The sequence below is a fragment of the Adiantum capillus-veneris genome, chromosome 27 (assembly GCF_014529385.1).
Source record: "Adiantum capillus-veneris isolate H3 chromosome 27, ASM1452938v2, whole genome shotgun sequence".
In the NCBI taxonomy this organism is placed as follows: domain Eukaryota; kingdom Viridiplantae; phylum Streptophyta; class Polypodiopsida; order Polypodiales; family Pteridaceae; genus Adiantum; species Adiantum capillus-veneris.
In genome coordinates this window covers 83,884,206-83,907,646 of record NC_140957.1, presented here as the reverse complement: position 1 = coordinate 83,907,646, position 23,441 = coordinate 83,884,206, and positions in this window count along the sequence as shown.

Genomic DNA, 23,441 nt, shown 5'->3' with positions numbered 1-23,441 from the left:
TCCACGAGGCAAAAGGTGACATAATAAGAACATTGGAAAGTTAGGATTGACCATGTGGCCTAAACTTTGGCAAGTGAAGTGGTGGCCAAGTTTTGTGGCACAGTGTGCACTTGGTCCTATATGTGTTGACCACTTGGCTAAATCTAGGACCATAAGGCCAAACCTTTGGCACCTTAAATATAGTATGGGACATAATCTAGAACTGCTATAGTAAATTAGTAGTATAGCTAATATGTTAATATTTGTATTATATTTAAGTATATGATAATATAATTTATGTTCAAAATTTCACTAATGAAGAATGTTCCCATTTAGCACTCCAGATGCGGGGTCTTAGGGCAATGCCACAATGGGGTGACAAGGCAGCGCTTCCACGTGAGGTTTGGGGGTAGCGCTCTTGATGGGGATGTGGAATATAGCGCTCTCGATGGCGGGGCTTGGGAGGTTGATTTTGGGATATTGTTCTGAGCGGGGTCCTGGGGCATACGTGGCATTCTAATAAACCCTATCAAGATTAGGCACACAGAGAGCGCACGAGAAACGCACACAGAGAAAGCAGGCGAGCAGCAAAAACACAGAAAGCGCACACGGATCGCACACAGCTGGAGTATACGCGCGCGTAGAGGAGCAAGCTCGGCATCGTACACAACACACAGGTGGAGTGCACAGGATTGAAAGTTCGCGCACAAGACAAAGAAACAGCAGCATACACAACGCTTTCCAGAAGGGCAGGATCGGGCAGTCTTCTCAGGAGACATTGCACACCTCACGAATAGAGAAAAAACAGGTATTTCTCTCTCTCTCTCACTCTCTGTCTTTCTCCATATAGAGAAGATGGTTCTCTGTAACTCTTCTTGCACACACACTCTCTCGTCAAAAGACAGAGATACATAGTTTAAACGTATCCCTGCACACATACACATATTCCCACACATCGTCTTCCTCTCTTCCACATACATAACCACAGTGAAATCTGTTATCTTGCTGTCTCTCTCTTGAAAATACATGCACATATTCCCACACATCGTCTTCCTCACTTCCACATACATAACCACAATGAAATCTGTTATCTTGTTGTCTCTCTCTTGAAAATACGTGCACATATTCCCATACATCGTCTTCCTCTCTTCCACATACATAAACACAGTGAAATCTGTTATCTTTCTCTCTCCTCTCTCTAAAAAACAGTTATTTATCTCTCTCTCTCTCTCTATCTATCTATCTCTGTATTTGCTATCTCTCTCTTGAAAATACATGCTCATGTATGTGTGCGTCTGTGTTATCTATGTGTATGTATGTATATTTGTGTTATTTCATTGTAATACTCATACATAATGCAGATACACAATTATACTTAATTACGATATGCACACATAGTATATATACATACATAAATATCACAAATAACTAACACATTGTAATACTAGTAAAATTGAATGGAAGACTTACTTGCGTGATCTGTTAAAGTCGATTCTTGTAGCGAGTTCTGGATGTATGCTGAGCTGATTTTCCTCTAATCCATTTGTAGATATGATTGTAACTTCTGTTTCTCAAAAATAGTAGTGTTGTTTAGTGATACACCTAATGGACATAAATGGTTTAAACTAGGACATGTAGACCAAAAATACGTGTATTTCTTTGGATGAATATATACACTTTTTGGTGACCCTTACCACAAGTGGTGGACCTTAAGACCAATGGACTATAAGGACCTCCAAACAATACCTTGTACACTCAATCCTTCTTGGTATCTAGGTTGGACAAGTGGTGGACCTTGTTCAAATTCTCTAACCACTCTCTCTAACATGGTGACATAATTTAGGTGTGATAAATTCATATCTATGCAAACTAATATCAGTTTAGGCTTGTTAATTTGAATTTGTTTGAATTTATGTACAATATAATGATTTGAGGTTTGCATATTTGAATTTAGGTGGTATAATGATATCTTTTTGTGGTAAACTTGAATTTAAAATCAATTTTGCGTAGAATATTTTAAATTTAAGTAGTAAAATTTAAATTTTTATAAAAAAGTTTGAATTTTAAAATTTGGGCGGGATAGTTTAAAATTTAGGCGGGATATTTAAGATTTGGGAGGGATATTTTAAATTTAGGCGGGAAGGTTTTGAATTTATAGCGAGATCTCCCTTACATAAGAGAGTATAGGTTGGACAAGTGGTGGACCTTCAAGCTAGAGCATCCATGCTACTGGACATGATAGGTAGGGAATCTAGTTGAATATTGTATGTATAATATATATGTAATAGATCTAGCTTGGACAAGTGGTGGACCTTGGAATAAAACCCCATGTAAAACATATCATGCACATTCCAAGTGGTCAAAAAAAATATCATTTAGAATATAGCCTTATAGGTTGGACAAGTGGTGGACCTTAACACCCAGATATTCTTCATATAATGACATAGCGTGGAAAACTGGTGAATCTTGAGACCAAACCATGCTACTAGCGATAATAGCTTGGACAAGTGGTGGACCTTGAAAGTAAACCCCCCATCTACGAAATATCGTGGGTTTAAGGTATTTCGATGGAGCCTAGCATCTTGGAGACATGGTGCATCTTGCTTCTCTTCATGTTTCAATGGAGCCTATCTTGGACAAATGGTGGAGCATCCTTCTCTCCATGTTTCAATGGACCCTAGCTTGGACAAGTGGTGGACCTTTACTTCTCTCTATTATTCAATAGAGTTAGCTTGGACAAGTGGTGGACCTTGGAACCAAACCCCCATTTAAAACCTATCATGGTCACTCCAAGTGGTGAGAAAGAATAACCTTTAAGATATAGCCTTATAGGTTGGACAAGTGGTGGACCTTAACACGCGCATATTCTTAATTTAATGACATAGAGTGGAAAAGTGGTGAATCTTGAGACCAAACCACTCAGGCTACTAGCAATAATAGCTTGGACAAGTGGTGGACCTTGACTGTAAACCCCTCATCTACGACATATCGTGGGTTTAATGTTTTTCGATGGAGCCTAGCATCTTGGAGACATGGTGCACCTTGATTCTCCTCATGTTTCAATGGAGCCTACCTTGCACAAATGGTGGAGTGTCCTTCTCTCCATGTTTCAATGGACCCTAGCTTAGACAAGGGGTGGACCTTTGCTTCTCTCTATGTTTCAATAGAGTTAGCTTGGACAAGTGGTGGACCTTGGAACCAAACCCCCATGTAAAACCTATCATGGTCACTCCAAGTAGTAAGAAAGAATAACCTTTAAGATGTAGCCTTATAGGTTGGACAAGTGGTGGACCTTAACACCCACATATTCTTAATAAAAGTGGTGAATCTTGAGACCAAACCACTCAGGCTACTAGCAACAATAGCTTGGACAAGTGGTGGACCTTGAATGTAAAGCCCTCATCTACGAAATATCGTGGGTTTAATGTATTTCGATGGAGCCTAGCATCTTGGAGACATGGTGCAGCTTGCTTCTCGTCATGTTTCAATGGAGCCTATCTTGGACAAATGGTGGAGCATCCTTCTCTCCATGTTTCAATGGACCCTAGCTTGGACAAGTGGTGGACCTTTACTTCTCTCTATGTTTCAATAGAGTTAGCTTGGACAAGTGGTGGACCTTGGAACCAAACCCCCATTTAAAACCTATCATGGTCACTCCAAGTGGTGAGAAAGAATAACCTTTAAGATATAGCCTTATAGGTTGGACAAGTGGTGGACCTTAACACGCGCATATTCTTAATTTAATGACATAGAGTGGAAAAGTGGTGAATCTTGAGACCAAACCACTCAGGCTACTAGCAATAATAGCTTGGACAAGTGGTGGACCTTGACTGTAAACCCCTCATCTACGACATATCGTGGGTTTAATGTTTTTCGATGGAGCCTAGCATCTTGGAGACATGGTGCACCTTGATTCTCCTCATGTTTCAATGGAGCCTACCTTGCACAAATGGTGGAGCGTCCTTCTCTCCATGTTTCAATGGACCCTAGCTTAGACAAGGGGTGGACCTTTGCTTCTCTCTATGTTTCAATAGAGTTAGCTTGGACAAGTGGTGGACCTTGGAACCAAACCCCCATGTAAAACCTATCATGGTCACTCCAAGTAGTAAGAAAGAATAACCTTTAAGATGTAGCCTTATAGGTTGGACAAGTGGTGGACCTTAACACCCACATATTCTTAATAAAAGTGGTGAATCTTGAGACCAAACCACTCAGGCTACTAGCAACAATAGCTTGGACAAGTGGTGGACCTTGAATGTAAAGCCCTCATCTACGAAATATCGTGGGTTTAATGTATTTCGATGGAGCCTAGCATCTTGGAGACATGGTGCAGCTTGCTTCTCGTCATGTTTCAATGGAGCCTATCTTGGACAAATGGTGGAGCATCCTTCTCTCCATGTTTCAATGGACCCTAGCTTGGACAAGTGGTGGACCTTTACTTCTCTCTATGTTTCAATAGAGTTAGCTTGGACAAGTGGTGGACCTTGGAACCAAACCCCCATTTAAAACCTATCATGGTCACTCCAAGTGGTGAGAAAGAATAACCTTTAAGATATAGCTTTATAGTTGGACAAAGTGGTGGCACCTTAACACGCGCATTTTACTTTAATTTAATGACATTAGAGTGGAAAAGTGGTGAATCTTGGAGACCAAAACCACTCAGGCTACTAGCAATAATAGCTTGGACAAGTGGTTGGACCTTGACTGTAAAACCTCATCTCAATTACCAACGACATATCGTGGGTTTAATGTTTTTCGATGGAGCCTAGCATCTTGGAGACATGGTGCACCTTGCTTCTCTCATGTTTCAATGGAGCCTACCTTGGACAAATGGTGGAGAGCATCCTTCTCTCCATGTTTCAATGGACCCTAGCTTAGACAAGTGGTGGACCTTTGCTTCTCTCTATGTTTCAATAGAGTTAGCTTGGACAAGTGGTGGACCTTGGAACCAAACCCCCATGTAAAACCTATCATGGTCACTCCAAGTAGTAAGAAAGAATAACCTTTAAGATGTAGCCTTATAGGTTGGACAAGTGGTGGACCTTAACACCCACATATTCTTTAATAAAAGTGGTGAATCTTGAGACCAAACCACTCAGGCTACTAGCAATAATAGCTTGGACAAGTGGTGGACCTTGAATGTAAACCCCTCATCTACGAAATATCGTGGGTTTAATGTATTTCGATGGAGCCTAGCATCTTGGAGACATGGTGCAGCTTGCTTCTCGTCATGTTTCAATGGAGCCTATCTTGGACAAATGGTGGAGCATCCTTCTCTCCATGTTTCAATGGACCCTAGCTTGGACAAGTGGTGGACCTTTGCTTCTCTCTATGTTTCAATAGAGTTAGCTTGGACAAGTGGTGGACCTTGGAACCAAACCCCATGTAAAACCTATCATGGTCACTCCAAGTGGTAAGAAAGAATAACCTTTAAGATGTAGCCTTATAGGTTGGACAAGTGGTGGACCTTAACACGCGCATATTCTTAATTTAATGACATAGAGTGGAAAAGTGGTGAATCTTGAGACCAAACCACTCAGGCTACTAGCAATAATAGCTTGGACAAGTGGTGGACCTTGAATGTAAACCCCTCATCTACGAAATATCGTGGGTTTAATGTTTTTCGATGGAGCCTAGCATCTTGGAGACATGGTGCACCTTGCTTCTCCTCATGTTTCAATGGAGCCTACTTGGACAAATGGTGGAGCATCCTTCTCTCCATGTTTCAATGGACCCTAGCTTAGACAAGGGGTGGACCTTTGCTTCTCTCTATGTTTCAATAGAGTTGTTAGCTTGGACAAGTGGTGGACCTTGGAACCAAACCCCCATGTAAAACCTATCATGGTCACTCCAAGTAGTAAGAAAGAATAACCTTTAAGATGTAGCCTTATAGGTTGGACAAGTGGTGGACCTTAACACCAACATATTCTTAATTAAAAGTGGTGAATCTTGAGACCAAACCACTCAGGCTATAGCAATAATAGCTTGGACAAGTGGTGGACCTTGAATGTAAACCCCTCATCTAGAAATATCGTGGGTTTAATGTATTTCGATGGAGCCTAGCATCTTGGAGACATGGTGCAGCTTGCTTCTCGTCATGTTTCAATGGAGCCTATCTTGGACAAATGGTGGAGCATCCTTCTCTCCATGTTTCAATGGACCCTAGCTTGACAAGGGGTGGACCTTTGCTTCTCTCTATGTTTCAATAGAGTTAGCTTGGACAAGTGGTGGACCTTGGAACCAACCCCCATGTAAAACCTATCATGGTCACTCCAAGTGGTAAGAAAGAATAACCTTTAAGATGTAGCCTTATAGGTTGGACAAGTGGTGGACCTTAACACGCGCATATTCTTAATATAATGACATAGAGTGGAAAAGTGGTGAATCTTGAGACCAAACACTCAGGCTACTAGCAATAATAGCTTGGACAAGTGGTGGACCTTGAATGTAAACCCCTCATCTACGAACATATCGTGGTTTAATGTTTTTCGATGGAGCCTAGCATCTTGGAGACATGGTGCACCTTGATTCTCCTCATGTTTCAATGGAGCCTACCTTGGACAAATGGTGGAGCATCCTTCTCTCCATGTTTCAATGGACCCTAGCTTAGACAAGGGGTGGACCTTTGCTTCTCTCTATGTTTCAATAGAGTTAGCTTGGACAAGTGGTGGACCTTGGAACCAAACCCCCATGTAAAACCTATCATGGTCACTCCAAGTAGTAAGAAGAATAACCTTTAAGATGTAGCCTTATAGGTTGGACAAGTGGTGGACCTTAACACCCACATATTCTTAATAAAAGTGGTGAATCTTGAGACCAAACCACTCAGGCTACTAGCAATAATAGCTTGGACAAGTGGTGGACCTTGAATGTAAACCCTCATCTACGAAATATCGTGGGTTTAATGTATTTCGATGGAGCCTAGCATCTTGGAGACATGGTGCAGCTTGCTTCTCGTCATGTTTCAATGGAGCCTATCTTGGACAAATGGTGGAGCATCCTTCTCTCCATGTTTCAATGGACCCTAGCTTGGACAAGTGGTGGACCTTTTTCTCTCTATGTTTCAATAGAGTTAGCTTGGACAAGTGGTGGACCTTGGAACCAAACCCCCATGTAAAACCTATCATGGTCACTCCAAGTGGTAAGAAAGAATAACCTTTAAGATGTAGCCTTATAGGTTGGACAAGTGGTGGACCTTAACACGCGCATATTCTTAATTAATGACATAGAGTGGAAAAGTGGTGAATCTTGAGACCAAACCACTCAGGCTACTAGCAATAATAGCTTGGACAAGTGTGTGGACCTTGAATGTAAACCCCTCATCTACGACATATCGTGGGTTTAATGTTTTTCGATGGAGCCTAGCATCTTGGAGACATGGTGCACCTTGTTCTCCTCATGTTTCAATGGAGCCTACCTTGGACAAATGGTGGAGCATCCTTCTCTCCATGTTTCAATGGACCCTAGCTTAGACAAGGGGTGGACCTTTGCTTCTCTCTATGTTTCAATAGAGTTAGCTTGGACAAGTGGTGGACCTTGGAACCAAAACCCCCATGTAAAACCTATCATGGTCACTCCAAGTAGTAAGAAAGAATACCTTTAAGATGTAGCCTTATAGGTTGGACAAGTGGTGGACCTTAACACCCCACAATTCTTAATAAAAGTGGTGAATCTTGAGACCAAACCACTCAGGCTACTAGCAATAATAGCTTGGACAAGTGGTGGACCTTGAATGTAAACCCCTCATCTACGAAATATCGTGGGTTTAATGTATTTCGATGGAGCCTAGCATCTTGGAGACATGGTGCAGCTTGCTTCTCGTCATGTTTCAATGGAGCCTATCTTGGACAAATGGTGGAGCATCCTTCTCTCCATGTTTCAATGGACCCTAGCTTGGACAAGTGGTGGACCTTTGCTTCTCTCTATGTTTCAATAGAGTTAGCTTGGACAAGTGGTGGACCTTGGAACCAAACCCCCATTAAAACCTATCATGGTCACTCCAAGTGGTAAGAAAGAATAACCTTTAAGATATAGCCTTATAGGTTGGACAAGTGGTGGACCTTAACACGCGCATATTCTTAATAATGACATAGAGTGGAAAAGTGGTGAATCTTGAGACCAAACCACTCAGGCTACTAGCAATAATAGCTTGGACAAGTGGTGGACCTTGAATGTAAACCCTCATCTACGACATATCGTGGGTTTAATGTTTTTCGATGGAGCCTAGCATCTTGGAGACATGGTGCACCTTGATTCTCCTCATGTTTCAATGGAGCCTACCTTGCACAAATGGTGGAGCATCCTTCTCTCCATGTTTCAATGGACCCTAGCTTAGACAAGGGGTGGACCTTTGCTTCTCTCTATGTTTCAATAGAGTTAGCTTGGACAAGTGGTGGACCTTGGAACCAAACCCCCATGTAAAACCTATCATGGTCACTCCAAGTAGTAAGAAAGAATAACCTTTAAAGATGTAGCCTTATAGGTTGGACAAGTGGTGGACCTTAACACCACATATTCTTAAAAAAGTGGTGAATCTTGAGACCAAACCACTCAGGCTACTAGCAATAATAGCTTGGACAAGTGGTGGACCTTGAATGTAAACCCCTCATCTACGAAATATCGTGGGTTTAATGTATTTCGATGGAGCCTAGCATCTTGGAGACATGGTGCAGCTTGCTTCTCGTCATGTTTCAATGGAGCCTATCTTGGACAAATGGTGGAGCATCCTTCTCTCCATGTTTCAATGGACCCTAGCTTGGACAAGTGGTGGACCTTTACTTCTCTCTATGTTTCAATAGAGTTAGCTTGGACAAGTGGTGGACCTTGGAACCAAACCCCCATGTAAAACCTATCATGGTCACTCCAAGTGGTAAGAAAGAATAACCTTTAAGATGTAGCCTTATAGGTTGGACAAGTGGTGGACCTTAACACGCGATATTCTTAATTTAATGACATAGAGTGGAAAAGTGGTGAATCTTGAGACCAAACCACTCAGGCTACTAGCAATAATAGCTTGGACAAGTGGTGGACCTTGAATGTAAACCCCTCATACGACATATCGTGGGTTTAATGTTTTTCGATGGAGCCTAGCATCTTGGAGACATGGTGCACCTTGATTCTCCTCATGTTTCAATGGAGCCTACCTTGGACAAATGGTGGAGCATCCTTCTCTCCATGTTTCAATGGACCCTAGCTTGGACAAGGGTGGACCTTTGCTTCTCTCTATGTTTCAATAGAGTTAGCTTGGACAAGTGGTGGACCTTGGAACCAAACCCCCATGTAAAACCTATCATGGTCACTCCAAGTGGTGAGAAAGAATAACCTTTAAGATTAGCCTTATAGGTTGGACAAGTGGTGGACCTTAACACGCGCATATTCTTAATTTAATGACATAGAGTGGAAAAGTGGTGAATCTTGAGACCAAACCACTCAGGCTACTAGCAATAATAGCTTGGACAAGTGGTGGACCTTGAATGTAAACCCCTCATCTACGACATATCGTGGGTTTAATGTTTTTCGATGGAGCCTAGCATCTTGGAGACATGGTGCACCTTGATTCTCCTCATGTTTCAATGGAGCCTACCTTGGCACAAATGGTGGAGCATCCTTCTCTCCATGTTTCAATGGACCCTAGCTTAGACAAGGGGTGGACCTTTGCTTCTCTCTATGTTTCAATAGAGTTAGCTTGGACAAGTGGTGGACCTTGGAACCAAACCCCCATGTAAAACCTATCATGGTCACTCCAAGTAGTAAGAAAGAATAACCTTTAAGATGTAGCCTTATAGGTTGGACAAGTGGTGGACCTTAACACCCACATATTCTTAATAAAAGTGGTGAATCTTGAGACCAAACCACTCAGGCTACTAGCAATAATAGCTTGGACAAGTGGTGGACCTTGAATGTAAACCCCTCATCTACGAAATATCGTGGGTTTAATGTATTTCGATGGAGCCTAGCATCTTGGAGACATGGTGCAGCTTGCTTCTCGTCATGTTTCAATGGAGCCTATCTTGGACAAATGGTGGAGCATCCTTCTCTCCATGTTTCAATGGACCCTAGCTTGGACAAGTGGTGGACCTTTGCTTCTCTCTATGTTTCAATAGAGTTAGCTTGGACAAGTGGTGGACCTTGGAACCAAACCCCCATGTAAAACCTATCATGGTCACTCCAAGTGGTAAGAAAGAATAACCTTTAAGATGTAGCCTTATAGGTTGGACAAGTGGTGGACCTTAACACGCGCATATTCTTAATTTAATGACATAGAGTGGAAAAGTGGTGAATCTTGAGACCAAACCACTCAGGCTACTAGCAATAATAGCTTGGACAAGTGGTGGACCTTGAATGTAAACCCCTCATCTACGACATATCGTGGGTTTAATGTTTTTCGATGGAGCCTAGCATCTTGGAGACATGGTGCACCTTGATTCTCCTCATGTTTCAATGGAGCCTACCTTGGACAAATGGTGGAGCATCCTTCTCTCCATGTTTCAATGGACCCTAGCTTAGACAAGGGGTGGACCTTTGCTTCTCTCTATGTTTCAATAGAGTTAGCTTGGACAAGTGGTGGACCTTGGAACCAAACCCCCATGTAAAACCTATCATGGTCACTCCAAGTAGTAAGAAAGAATAACCTTTAAGATGTAGCCTTATAGGTTGGACAAGTGGTGGACCTTAACACCCACATATTCTTAATAAAAGTGGTGAATCTTGAGACCAAACCACTCAGGCTACTAGCAATAATAGCTTGGACAAGTGGTGGACCTTGAATGTAAACCCCTCATCTACGAAATATCGTGGGTTTAATGTATTTCGATGGAGCCTAGCATCTTGGAGACATGGTGCAGCTTGCTTCTCGTCATGTTTCAATGGAGCCTATCTTGGACAAATGGTGGAGCATCCTTCTCTCCATGTTTCAATGGACCCTAGCTTGGACAAGTGGTGGACCTTTGCTTCTCTCTATGTTTCAATAGAGTTAGCTTGGACAAGTGGTGGACCTTGGAACCAAACCCCCATGTAAAACCTATCATGGTCACTCCAAGTGGTAAGAAAGAATAACCTTTAAGATGTAGCCTTATAGGTTGGACAAGTGGTGGACCTTAACACGCGCATATTCTTAATTAATGACATAGAGTGGAAAAGTGGTGAATCTTGAGACCAAACCACTCAGGCTACTAGCAATAATAGCTTGGACAAGTGGTGGACCTTGAATGTAAACCCCTCATCTACGAATATCGTGGGTTTAATGTTTTTCGATGGAGCCTAGCATCTTGGAGACATGGTGCACCTTGATTCTCCTCATGTTTCAATGGAGCCTACCTTGGACAAATGGTGGAGCATCCTTCTCTCCATGTTTCAATGGACCCTAGCTTAGACAAGGGGTGGACCTTTGCTTCTCTCTATGTTTCAATAGAGTTAGCTTGGACAAGTGGTGGACCTTGGAACCAAACCCCCATGTAAAACCTATCATGGTCACTCCAAGTAGTAAGAAAGAATAACCTTTAAGATGTAGCCTTATAGGTTGGACAAGTGGTGGACCTTAACACCCACATATTCTTAATAAAAGTGGTGAATCTTGAGACCAAACCACTCAGGCTACTAGCAATAATAGCTTGGACAAGTGGTGGACCTTGAATGTAAACCCCTCATCTACGAAATATCGTGGGTTTAATGTATTTCGATGGAGCCTAGCATCTTGGAGACATGGTGCAGCTTGCTTCTCGTCATGTTTCAATGGAGCCTATCTTGGACAAATGGTGGAGCATCCTTCTCTCCATGTTTCAATGGACCCTAGCTTGGACAAGTGGTGGACCTTTGCTTCTCTCTATGTTTCAATAGAGTTAGCTTGGACAAGTGGTGGACCTTGGAACCAAACCCCCATGTAAAACCTATCATGGTCACTCCAAGTGGTAAGAAAGAATAACCTTTAAGATGTAGCCTTATAGGTTGGACAAGTGGTGGACCTTAACACGCGCATATTCTTAATATAATGACATAGAGTGGAAAAGTGGTGAATCTTGAGACCAAACCACTCAGGCTACTAGCAATAATAGCTTGGACAAGTGGTGGACCTTGAATGTAAACCCCTCATCTACGACATATCGTGGGTTTAATGTTTTTCGATGGAGCCTAGCATCTTGGAGACATGGTGCACCTTGCTTCTCCTCATGTTTCAATGGAGCCTACCTTGGACAAATGGTGGAGCATCCTTCTCTCCATGTTTCAATGGACCCTAGCTTAGACAAGGGGTGGACCTTTGCTTCTCTCTATGTTTCAATAGAGTTAGCTTGGACAAGTGGTGGACCTTGGAACCAAACCCCCATGTAAAACCTATCATGGTCACTCCAAGTAGTAAGAAAGAATAACCTTTAAGATGTAGCCTTATAGGTTGGACAAGTGGTGGACCTTAACACCACATATTCTTAATAAAAGTGGTGAATCTTGAGACCAAACCACTCAGGCTACTAGCAATAATAGCTTGGACAAGTGGTGGACCTTGAATGTAAACCCCTCATCTACGAAATATCGTGGGTTTAATGTATTTCGATGGAGCCTAGCATCTTGGAGACATGGTGCAGCTTGCTTCTCGTCATGTTTCAATGGAGCCTATCTTGGACAAATGGTGGAGCATCCTTCTCTCCATGTTTCAATGGACCCTAGCTTGGACAAGTGGTGGACCTTTGCTTCTCTCTATGTTTCAATAGAGTTAGCTTGGACAAGTGGTGGACCTTGGAACCAAACCCCCATGTAAAACCTATCATGGTCACTCCAAGTGGTGAGAAAGAATAACCTTTAAGATATAGCCTTATAGGTTGGACAAGTGGTGGACCTTAACACGCGCATATTCTTAATTTAATGACATAGAGTGGAAAAGTGGTGAATCTTGAGACCAAACCACTCAGGCTACTAGCAATAATAGCTTGGACAAGTGGTGGACCTTGAATGTAAACCCCTCATCTACGACATATCGTGGGTTTAATGTTTTTCGATGGAGCCTAGCATCTTGGAGACATGGTGCACCTTGATTCTCCTCATGTTTCAATGGAGCCTACCTTGGACAAATGGTGGAGCATCCTTCTCTCCATGTTTCAATGGACCCTAGCTTAGACAAGTGGGTGGACCTTTGCTTCTCTCTATGTTTCAATAGAGTTAGCTTGGACAAGTGGTGGACCTTGGAACCAAACCCCCATGTAAAACCTATCATGGTCACTCCAAGTAGTAAGAAAGAATAACCTTTAAGATGTAGCCTTATAGGTTGGACAAGTGGTGGACCTTAACACCACATATTCTTAATAAAAGTGGTGAATCTTGAGACCAAACCACTCAGGCTACTAGCAATAATAGCTTGGACAAGTGGTGGACCTTGAATGTAAACCCCTCATCTACGAAATATCGTGGGTTTAATGTATTTCGATGGAGCCTAGCATCTTGGAGACATGGTGCAGCTTGCTTCTCGTCATGTTTCAATGGAGCCTATCTTGGACAAATGGTGGAGCATCCTTCTCTCCATGTTTCAATGGACCCTAGCTTGGACAAGTGGTGGACCTTTGCTTCTCTCTATGTTTCAATAGAGTTAGCTTGGACAAGTGGTGGACCTTGGAACCAAACCCCCATGTAAAACCTATCATGGTCACTCCAAGTGGTAAGAAAGAATAACCTTTAAGATGTAGCCTTATAGGTTGGACAAGTGGTGGACCTTAACACGCGCATATTCTTAATTTAATGACATAGAGTGGAAAAGTGGTGAATCTTGAGACCAAACCACTCAGGCTACTAGCAATAATAGCTTGGACAAGTGGTGGACCTTGAATGTAAACCCTCATCTACGACATATCGTGGGTTTAATGTTTTTCGATGGAGCCTAGCATCTTGGAGACATGGTGCACCTTGCTTCTCCTCATGTTTCAATGGAGCCTACCTTGGACAAATGGTGGAGCATCCTTCTCTCCATGTTTCAATGGACCCTAGCTTAGACAAGGGGTGGACCTTTGCTTCTCTCTATGTTTCAATAGAGTTAGCTTGGACAAGTGGTGGACCTTGGAACCAAACCCCCATGTAAAACCTATCATGGTCACTCCAAGTGGTGAGAAAGAATAACCTTTAAGATGTAGCCTTATAGGTTGGACAAGTGGTGGACCTTAACACGCGCATATTCTTAATTTAATGACATAGAGTGGAAAAGTGGTGAATCTTGAGACCAAACCACTCAGGCTACTAGCAATAATAGCTTGGACAAGTGGTGGACCTTGAATGTAAACCCCTCATCTACGACATATCGTGGGTTTAATGTTTTTCGATGGAGCCTAGCATCTTGGAGACATGGTGCACCTTGCTTCTCCTCATGTTTCAATGGAGCCTACCTTGGACAAATGGTGGAGCATCCTTCTCTCCATGTTTCAATGGACCCTAGCTTAGACAAGGGGTGGACCTTTGCTTCTCTCTATGTTTCAATAGAGTTAGCTTGGACAAGTGGTGGACCTTGGAACCAAACCCCCATGTAAAACCTATCATGGTCACTCCAAGTAGTAAGAAAGAATAACCTTTAAGATGTAGCCTTATAGGTTGGACAAGTGGTGGACCTTAACACCCACATATTCTTAATAAAAGTGGTGAATCTTGAGACCAAACCACTCAGGCTACTAGCAATAATAGCTTGGACAAGTGGTGGACCTTGAATGTAAACCCCTCATCTACGAATATCGTGGGTTTAATGTATTTCGATGGAGCCTAGCATCTTGGAGACATGGTGCAGCTTGCTTCTCGTCATGTTTCAATGGAGCCTATCTTGGACAAATGGTGGAGCATCCTTCTCTCCATGTTTCAATGGACCCTAGCTTGGACAAGTGGTGGACCTTTACTTCTCTCTATGTTTCAATAGAGTTAGCTTGGACAAGTGGTGGACCTTGGAACCAAACCCCATTTAAACCTATCATGGTCACTCCAAGTGGTGAGAAAGAATAACCTTTAAGATATAGCCTTATAGGTTGGACAAGTGGTGGACCTTAACACGCGCATATTCTTAATTTAATGACATAGAGTGGAAAAGTGGTGAATCTTGAGACCAAACCACTCAGGCTACTAGCAATAATAGCTTGGACAAGTGGTGGACCTTGAATGTAAACCCCTCATCTACGACATATCGTGGGTTTAATGTTTTTCGATGGAGCCTAGCATCTTGGAGACATGGTGCACCTTGATTCTCCTCATGTTTCAATGGAGCCTACCTTGGACAAATGGTGGAGCATCCTTCTCTCCATGTTTCAATGGACCCTAGCTTAGACAAGGGGTGGACCTTTGCTTCTCTCTATGTTTCAATAGAGTTAGCTTGGACAAGTGGTGGACCTTGGAACCAAACCCCCATGTAAAACCTATCATGGTCACTCCAAGTAGTAAGAAAGAATAACCTTTAAGATGTAGCCTTATAGGTTGGACAAGTGGTGGACCTTAACACCCACATATTCTTAATAAAAGTGGTGAATCTTGAGACCAAACCACTCAGGCTACTAGCAATAATAGCTTGGACAAGTGGTGGACCTTGAATGTAAACCCCTCATCTACGAAATATCGTGGGTTTAATGTATTTCGATGGAGCCTAGCATCTTGGAGACATGGTGCAGCTTGCTTCTCGTCATGTTTCAATGGAGCCTATCTTGGACAAATGGTGGAGCATCCTTCTCTCCATGTTTCAATGGACCCTAGCTTGGACAAGTGGTGGACCTTTACTTCTCTCTATGTTTCAATAGAGTTAGCTTGGACAAGTGGTGGACCTTGGAACCAAACCCCCATTTAAAACCTATCATGGTCACTCCAAGTGGTGAGAAAGAATAACCTTTAAGATATAGCCTTATAGGTTGGACAAGTGGTGGACCTTAACACGCGCATATTCTTAATTTAATGACATAGAGTGAAAAGTGGTGAATCTTGAGACCAAACCACTCAGGCTACTAGCAATAATAGCTTGGACAAGTGGTGGACCTTGAATGTAAACCCCTCATCTACGACATATCGTGGGTTTAATGTTTTTCGATGGAGCCTAGCATCTTGGAGACATGGTGCACCTTGATTCTCCTCATGTTTCAATGGAGCCTACCTTGCACAAATGGTGGAGCATCCTTCTCTCCATGTTTCAATGGACCCTAGCTTAGACAAGGGGTGGACCTTTGCTTCTCTCTATGTTTCAATAGAGTTAGCTTGGACAAGTGGTGGACCTTGGAACCAAACCCCCATTAAAACCTATCATGGTCACTCCAAGTGGTAAGAAAGAATAACCTTTAAGATATAGCCTTATAGGTTGGACAAGTGGTGGACCTTAACACGCGCATATTCTTAATTTAATGACATAGAGTGGAAAAGTGGTGAATCTTGAGACCAAACCACTCAGGCTACTAGCAATAATAGCTTGGACAAGTGGTGGACCTTGAATGTAAACCCCTCATCTACGACATATCGTGGGTTTAATGTTTTTCGATGGAGCCTAGCATCTTGGAGACATGGTGCACCTTGATTCTCCTCATGTTTCAATGGAGCCTACCTTGCACAAATGGTGGAGCATCCTTCTCTCCATGTTTCAATGGACCCTAGCTTAGACAAGGGTGGACCTTTGCTTCTCTCTATGTTTCAATAGAGTTAGCTTGGACAAGTGGTGGACCTTGGAACCAAACCCCCATGTAAAACCTATCATGGTCACTCCAAGTAGTAAGAAAGAATAACCTTTAAGATGTAGCCTTATAGGTTGGACAAGTGGTGGACCTTAACACCCACATATTCTTAATAAAAGTGGTGAATCTTGAGACCAAACCACTCAGGCTACTAGCAATAATAGCTTGGACAAGTGGTGGACCTTGAATGTAAACCCCTCATCTACGAAATATCGTGGGTTTAATGTATTTCGATGGAGCCTAGCATCTTGGAGACATGGTGCAGCTTGCTTCTCGTCATGTTTCAATGGAGCCTATCTTGGACAAATGGTGGAGCATCCTTCTCTCCATGTTTCAATGGACCCTAGCTTGGACAAGTGGTGGACCTTTACTTCTCTCTATGTTTCAATAGAGTTAGCTTGGACAAGTGGTGGACCTTGGAACCAAACCCCCATTTAAAACCTATCATGGTCACTCCAAGTGGTGAGAAAGAATAACCTTTAAGATATAGCCTTATAGGTTGGACAAGTGGTGGACCTTAACACGCGCATATTCTTAATTTAATGACATAGAGTGGAAAAGTGGTGAATCTTGAGACCAAACCACTCAGGCTACTAGCAATAATAGCTTGGACAAGTGGTGGACCTTGACTGTAAACCCCTCATCTACGACATATCGTGGGTTTAATGTTTTTCGATGGAGCCTAGCATCTTGGAGACATGGTGCACCTTGATTCTCTCATGTTTCAATGGAGCCTACCTTGCACAAATGGTGGAGCGTCCTTCTCTCCATGTTTCAATGGACCCTAGCTTAGACAAGGGGTGGACCTTTGCTTCTCTCTATGTTTCAATAGAGTTAGCTTGGACAAGTGGTGGACCTTGGAACCAAACCCCCATGTAAAACCTATCATGGTCACTCCAAGTGGTGAGAAAGAATAACCTTTAAGATGTAGCCTTATAGGTTGGACAAGTGGTGGACCTTAACACGCACATATTCTTAATTTAATGACATAGAGTGGAAAAGTGGTGAATCTTGAGACCAAACCACTCAGGCTACTAGCAATAATAGCTTGGACAAGTGGTGGACCTTGAATGTAAACCCTCATCTACGACATATCGTGGGTTTAATGTTTTTCGATGGAGCCTAGCATCTTGGAGACATGGTGCACCTTGATTCTCCTCATGTTTCAATGGAGCCTACCTTGGACAAATGGTGGAGCATCCTTCTCTCCATGTTTCAATGGACCCTAGCTTAGACAAGGGGTGGACCTTTGCTTCTCTCTATGTTTCAATAGAGTTAGCTTGGACAAGTGGTGGACCTTGGAACCAAACCCCCATGTAAAACCTATCATGGTCACTCCAAGTAGTAAGAAAGAATAACCTTTAAGATGTAGCCTTATAGGTTGGACAAGTGGTGGACCTTAACACCCACATATTCTTAATAAAAGTGGTGAATCTTGAGACCAAACCACTCAGGCTACTAGCAATAATAGCTTGGACAAGTGGTGGACCTTGAATGTAAACCCCTCATCTACGAAATATCGTGGGTTTAATGTATTTCGATGGAGCCTAGCATCTTGGAGACATGGTGCAGCTTGCTTCTCGTCATGTTTCAATGGAGCCTATCTTGGACAAATGGTGGAGCATCCTTCTCTCCATGTTTCAATGGACCCTAGCTTGGACAAGTGGTGGACCTTTACTTCTCTCTATGTTTCAATAGAGTTAGCTTGGACAAGTGGTGGACCTTGGAACCAAACCCCCATTTAAAACCTATCATGGTCACTCCAAGTGGTAAGAAAGAATAACCTTTAAGATGTAGCCTTATAGGTTGGACAAGTGGTGGACCTTAACACGCGCATATTCTTAATTTAATGACATAGAGTGGAAAAGTGGTGAATCTTGAGACCAAACCACTCAGGCTACTAGCAATAATAGCTTGGACAAGTGGTGGACCTTGAATGTAAACCCCTCATCTACGACATATCGTGGGTTTAATGTTTTTCGATGGAGCCTAGCATCTTGGAGACATGGTGCACCTTGATTCTCCTCATGTTTCAATGGAGCCTACCTTGGACAAATGGTGGAGCATCCTTCTCTCCATGTTTCAATGGACCCTAGCTTAGACAAGGGGTGGACCTTTGCTTCTCTCTATGTTTCAATAGAGTTAGCTTGGACAAGTGGTGGACCTTGGAACCAAACCCCCATGTAAAACCTATCATGGTCACTCCAAGTAGTAAGAAAGAATAACCTTTAAGATGTAGCCTTATAGGTTGGACAAGTGGTGGACCTTAACACCCACATATTCTTAATAAAAGTGGTGAATCTTGAGACCAAACCACTCACGCTACTAGCAATAATAGCTAGGGATAACCATTAAGATATAGTCTTTCAAGGGGTGAGAAAGAATAACCATTAAGATATAGTCTTATAGGTTGGACAAGTGGTGGACCTTAACACCCAAATATTCTTAATATAATGATAGAGAGTGGAAAAGTGGTGAATCTTGAGAGCAAACCACTCATGCTACTAGCGATAATAGGTTGGACAAATTGTTGATCTTGAATGTAAACTCCCATGTACAAAATAACGTGGGTTTAAGGTATTTCGATGGAGTCTAGAATCTTGGAGATATGGTGCAGCTTGCTTCTCTTCATGTTTCAATGGAGTCTATCTTGGACAAATGGTGGAGCATCCTTCTCTCCATGTTTCAATAGACCCTAGCTTAGACAAGTGGTGGACCTTTGCTTCTCTCTATGTTTCAATAGAGTTAGCTTGGACAAGTGGTGGACCTTGGAACCAAACCCCCATGTAAAACCTTTCATGGTCACTCCAAGTGGTCAGAAAGAATAACCATTAAGATATAGTCTTATAGGTTGGACAAGTGGTGGACCTTAATACCCAAATATTCTTAATATAATAACACAGAGTGAAAAAGTGGTGAATCTTGAGACCAAACCCCTCATGCTACTAGCGTTAATAGGTTGGACAACTGGTGGACCTTGAATGTAAACCTTCCATGTTTCAATAGAGTTAGCTTCGACAAATGGTGGAGCATCCTTCTCTCCATGTTTCAATGGAGCCTAGCTTGGACAAGTGGTGGACCTTTTGCTTCTCTCTATGAGAAGAATAAAGTTAGCTTGGATAAGTGGTGGACCTTGGAACTAAACCCCTATGTAAAACATATCATGGACATTTCAAGTGGTGAGAAAGAATACCCTTTAAGATATACGCTTATAGGTTGGACAAGTGGTCGACCTTAACACCTAGATCTTCTTTATATAATGACATAGAGTGGAAAAGTGGTGAATCTTGAGACCAAACCACTCATGCTACTAGGGATAATAGCTTGGAAAAGTGACTGACCTTGACGTTAAACCCCACATGTAAACAATATCGTGGGTTTAAGGTATTTCAATGGATGCTAGAATCTTGGAGACATGGTGCAACTTGCTTCTTTTCATGTTTCAATGAAGCCTATCTTCCACCAATGGGGGATCATCCTTCTCTAAATGTCTCAGTGGAGCCTAGCTTGGACAAGTGGTGGACCTTTGCTTCTCTCTATGTTTCCATAGAGTTAGCTTGGACAAGTGGTGGACCTTGAAACCAAACCCCCATGTAAAACATATCATGGTCATTCCAAGTGGTGAGAAATAATACCCTTTAAGATCTAGCCTTATAGGTTGGACAAGTGGTCGACCTTAGAACCTAGATCTTCATAATATAACGACATAGAGTGGAAAAGTGGTAAATCTTGAGACCCAAACCACTAGTGCTACTAGGGATAATAGCTTGGAAAAGTGACTGACCTTGACGTTAAACCCACATGTAAACAATATCGTGGGTTTAAGGTATTTCAATGGATCCTAGAATCTTGGAGACATGGTGCAGATTGCTTCCCTTCATGTTTCAATGGAGCCTATCTTGGACAAATGGTGGAGCATCCTTCTCTCCATGTTTCAATGGAGCCTAGCTTGGACAAGTGGTGGACCTTTGCTTCTCTCTATGTTTCAATAGAGTTAGCTTGGACAAGTGGTGGGCCTTGGAACCAAACTCCCATGTAAAACCTATCTTGGTAACTCCAAGTGGTGAGAAAGAATAAAGTTTAAGATATGGCCTTATAGGTTGGACAAGTGGTGGACCTTAGCACCCATATTCTTAATAGAATGACATAGAGTGGAAAAATGGTGAATCTTGAGACCAAACCACTCATGCTACTAGAGATAATAGGTTGGACAAGTGGTGGACCTTGAATGTAAACCCCCCATGTACAAAATATCATGGGTTTGAGGTATTTCAATGGAGCCTAGCATCTTGGAGACATGGTGTAGCTTGCTTCTCTTCATGTTTCAATGGAGTGTATCTTGGACAAATGGTGGAGCATCCTTCTCTCCATGTTTCAATGGACCCTAGCTTGGACAAGTGGTGGACCTTTGATTCTCTCTATGTTTCAATAGAGTTAGCTTGGACAAGTGGTGGACCTTGAAACAAAACCCCATGTAAAACCTATGCTGGTCACTCCAAGTGGTGAGAAAGAATAACCCTTAAGATATAGCCTTATAGGTTGGACAAGTGGTGGACCTTAACACCCAAATATTCTTAATATAATGACATAGAGTGAAAAAGTGGTGAATCTTGAGACCAAACCACTCATGCTACTAGCGTTAATAGGTTGGACAAGTGGTGGACCTTGAATGTAAACCCCCCATGTTTCAATAGAGTTAGCTTCGACAAATGGTAGAGGATCCTTCTCTCCATGTTTCAATGGAGCCTAGCTTGGACAAGTGGTGGACCTTTGTTTCTCTCTATGTTTCAATAGAGTTAGCTTGGAGAGGTGGTGGACCTTGGAGCCAAACCCCCATGTAAAACATATCATGGACATTTCAAGTGGTGAGAAAGAATACCCTTTAAGATATACCCTTATAGGTTGGACAAGTGGTCGACCTTAACACCCAGATCTTCTTAACGTAATGACATAGAGTGGAAAAGTGGTGAATCTTCAGACCAAACCACTCATGCTACTAGAGATAATAGGTTGGACAAGTGGTGGACCTTGAATGTAAACTCCCCATGTACAAAATATCATGGGTTTAAGGTATTTCAATGGATCTTAGCATCTTGGAGACATGGTGCAGCTTGCTTCTCTTCATGTTTCAATGGAGCCTATCTTGGACAAATGGTGGAGCATCCTTCTCTCCATGTTTCAATGGACCCTAGCTTAGACAAGTGGTGGACCTTTGCTTCTCTCTATGTTTCAATAGAGTTAGCTTGGACAAGTGGTGGAACTTGGAACCAAACCCCATGTAAAACCTATCATGGTCATTCCAAGTGGTGAGAAAGAATACCCTTTAAGATATAGCCTTATAGGTTGGACAAGTGGTGGACCTTAACACCCAGATCTTCTTAATATAATGACATAGAGTAGAAAAGTGGTGAATCTTGACATCAAACCACTCATGCTACTAGTGATAATAGGTTGGACAAGTGGTGGACCTTGAATGTAAACCCCCATGTACGAAATATCATGGGTTTAAGATATTTCAATGGAGCCTAGCATTTTGGAGACATGGTGCAGCTTGCTTCTCTTCATGTTTCAATCAAACCTGGCTTGGACAAATGGTGGAGCATCCTTCTCTCCATGTTTCAATGGAGCCTAGCTTGGACAAGTGGTGGACCTTTGATTCTCTCTATGTTTCAATAGAGTTAGCTTGGACAAGTGGTGGACCTTGGAACCATACCCCTATGTAAAACCCATCATGTGCATTCCAAGTGGTGGTAAATAATACCATTTAAGATATAGCCTTATAGGTTGGACAAGTGGTGGACCTTAACACCCAGATCTTCTTAATATAATGACATAGAGTGGAAAAGTGGTGAATCTTGAGACCAAACCACTCATGCTACTAGGGATAATAGGTTGGACAAGTGGTGGACCTTGAATTTAAACCCCACATATACAAAATATCATGGGTTTAAGGTATTTCAATGGAGCCTAGCATCTCAAAGACATGGTGCATCTTGTTTCTCTTCATGTTTCAATGGAGCCTATTTTGGACAAATGGTGGAGCATCCTTCTCTCCATGTTTCAATGGACCCTAGATTGGACAAGTGGTGGACCTTTGCTTCTCTCTATGTTTCAATATAGTTAGCCTATATTAGACAATTAGTAGACCTCCAATCTCTCCATGTTGTCTAGAGCTAAGCTTGGACAAGTGGTGGACCTTACTTCTCCCTTCCCTTAGTTTACTAGCTTAAATGATCACTATGTATACTTGCTTAGATCTAGCTTGAACAAGTGGTGGAACTTGTATTCACACAAACTTAATCCATTACAAAAAAGTATATGTTAAAATAACATTTGGTTTTTTTTGTTTCAGGAAAGATGGCTCCAAAAAAACAGGTTGCAAGGGTTGCTGTCTCAGTTGACTATACTTGCAATGATCTTAGGAAATGGTATTTGGACATACATGGTATAGAGGGTGCACAATTTCATAAGGTGCATCTATTTATTGCCAAAAAGGATAATGACAGCTTGTTTGAAGATGTTGGACAAGTTGTGGAAGCATCTGTCTCTGTAGTTGATAGTCATCCAGAGGTGGAATGCATTGACATTCTAGTTCCAATGAATCTAGAATTTCAACTATCTCCAGGAGCATATGCATTGGAGCGCATGTCTAGAAACAAAGAAGAGACAATGTTTTCTCGAGGATGGAAGTTTGCAGAATCAAATCCAAATATCACAGCAGATCAACTTCAAAGCTCCATCATTGCCACACTACAACGAAAAAAGGTGAAAGCTTCACGACCACCATCCACAAAGAAGCAAGCAAAA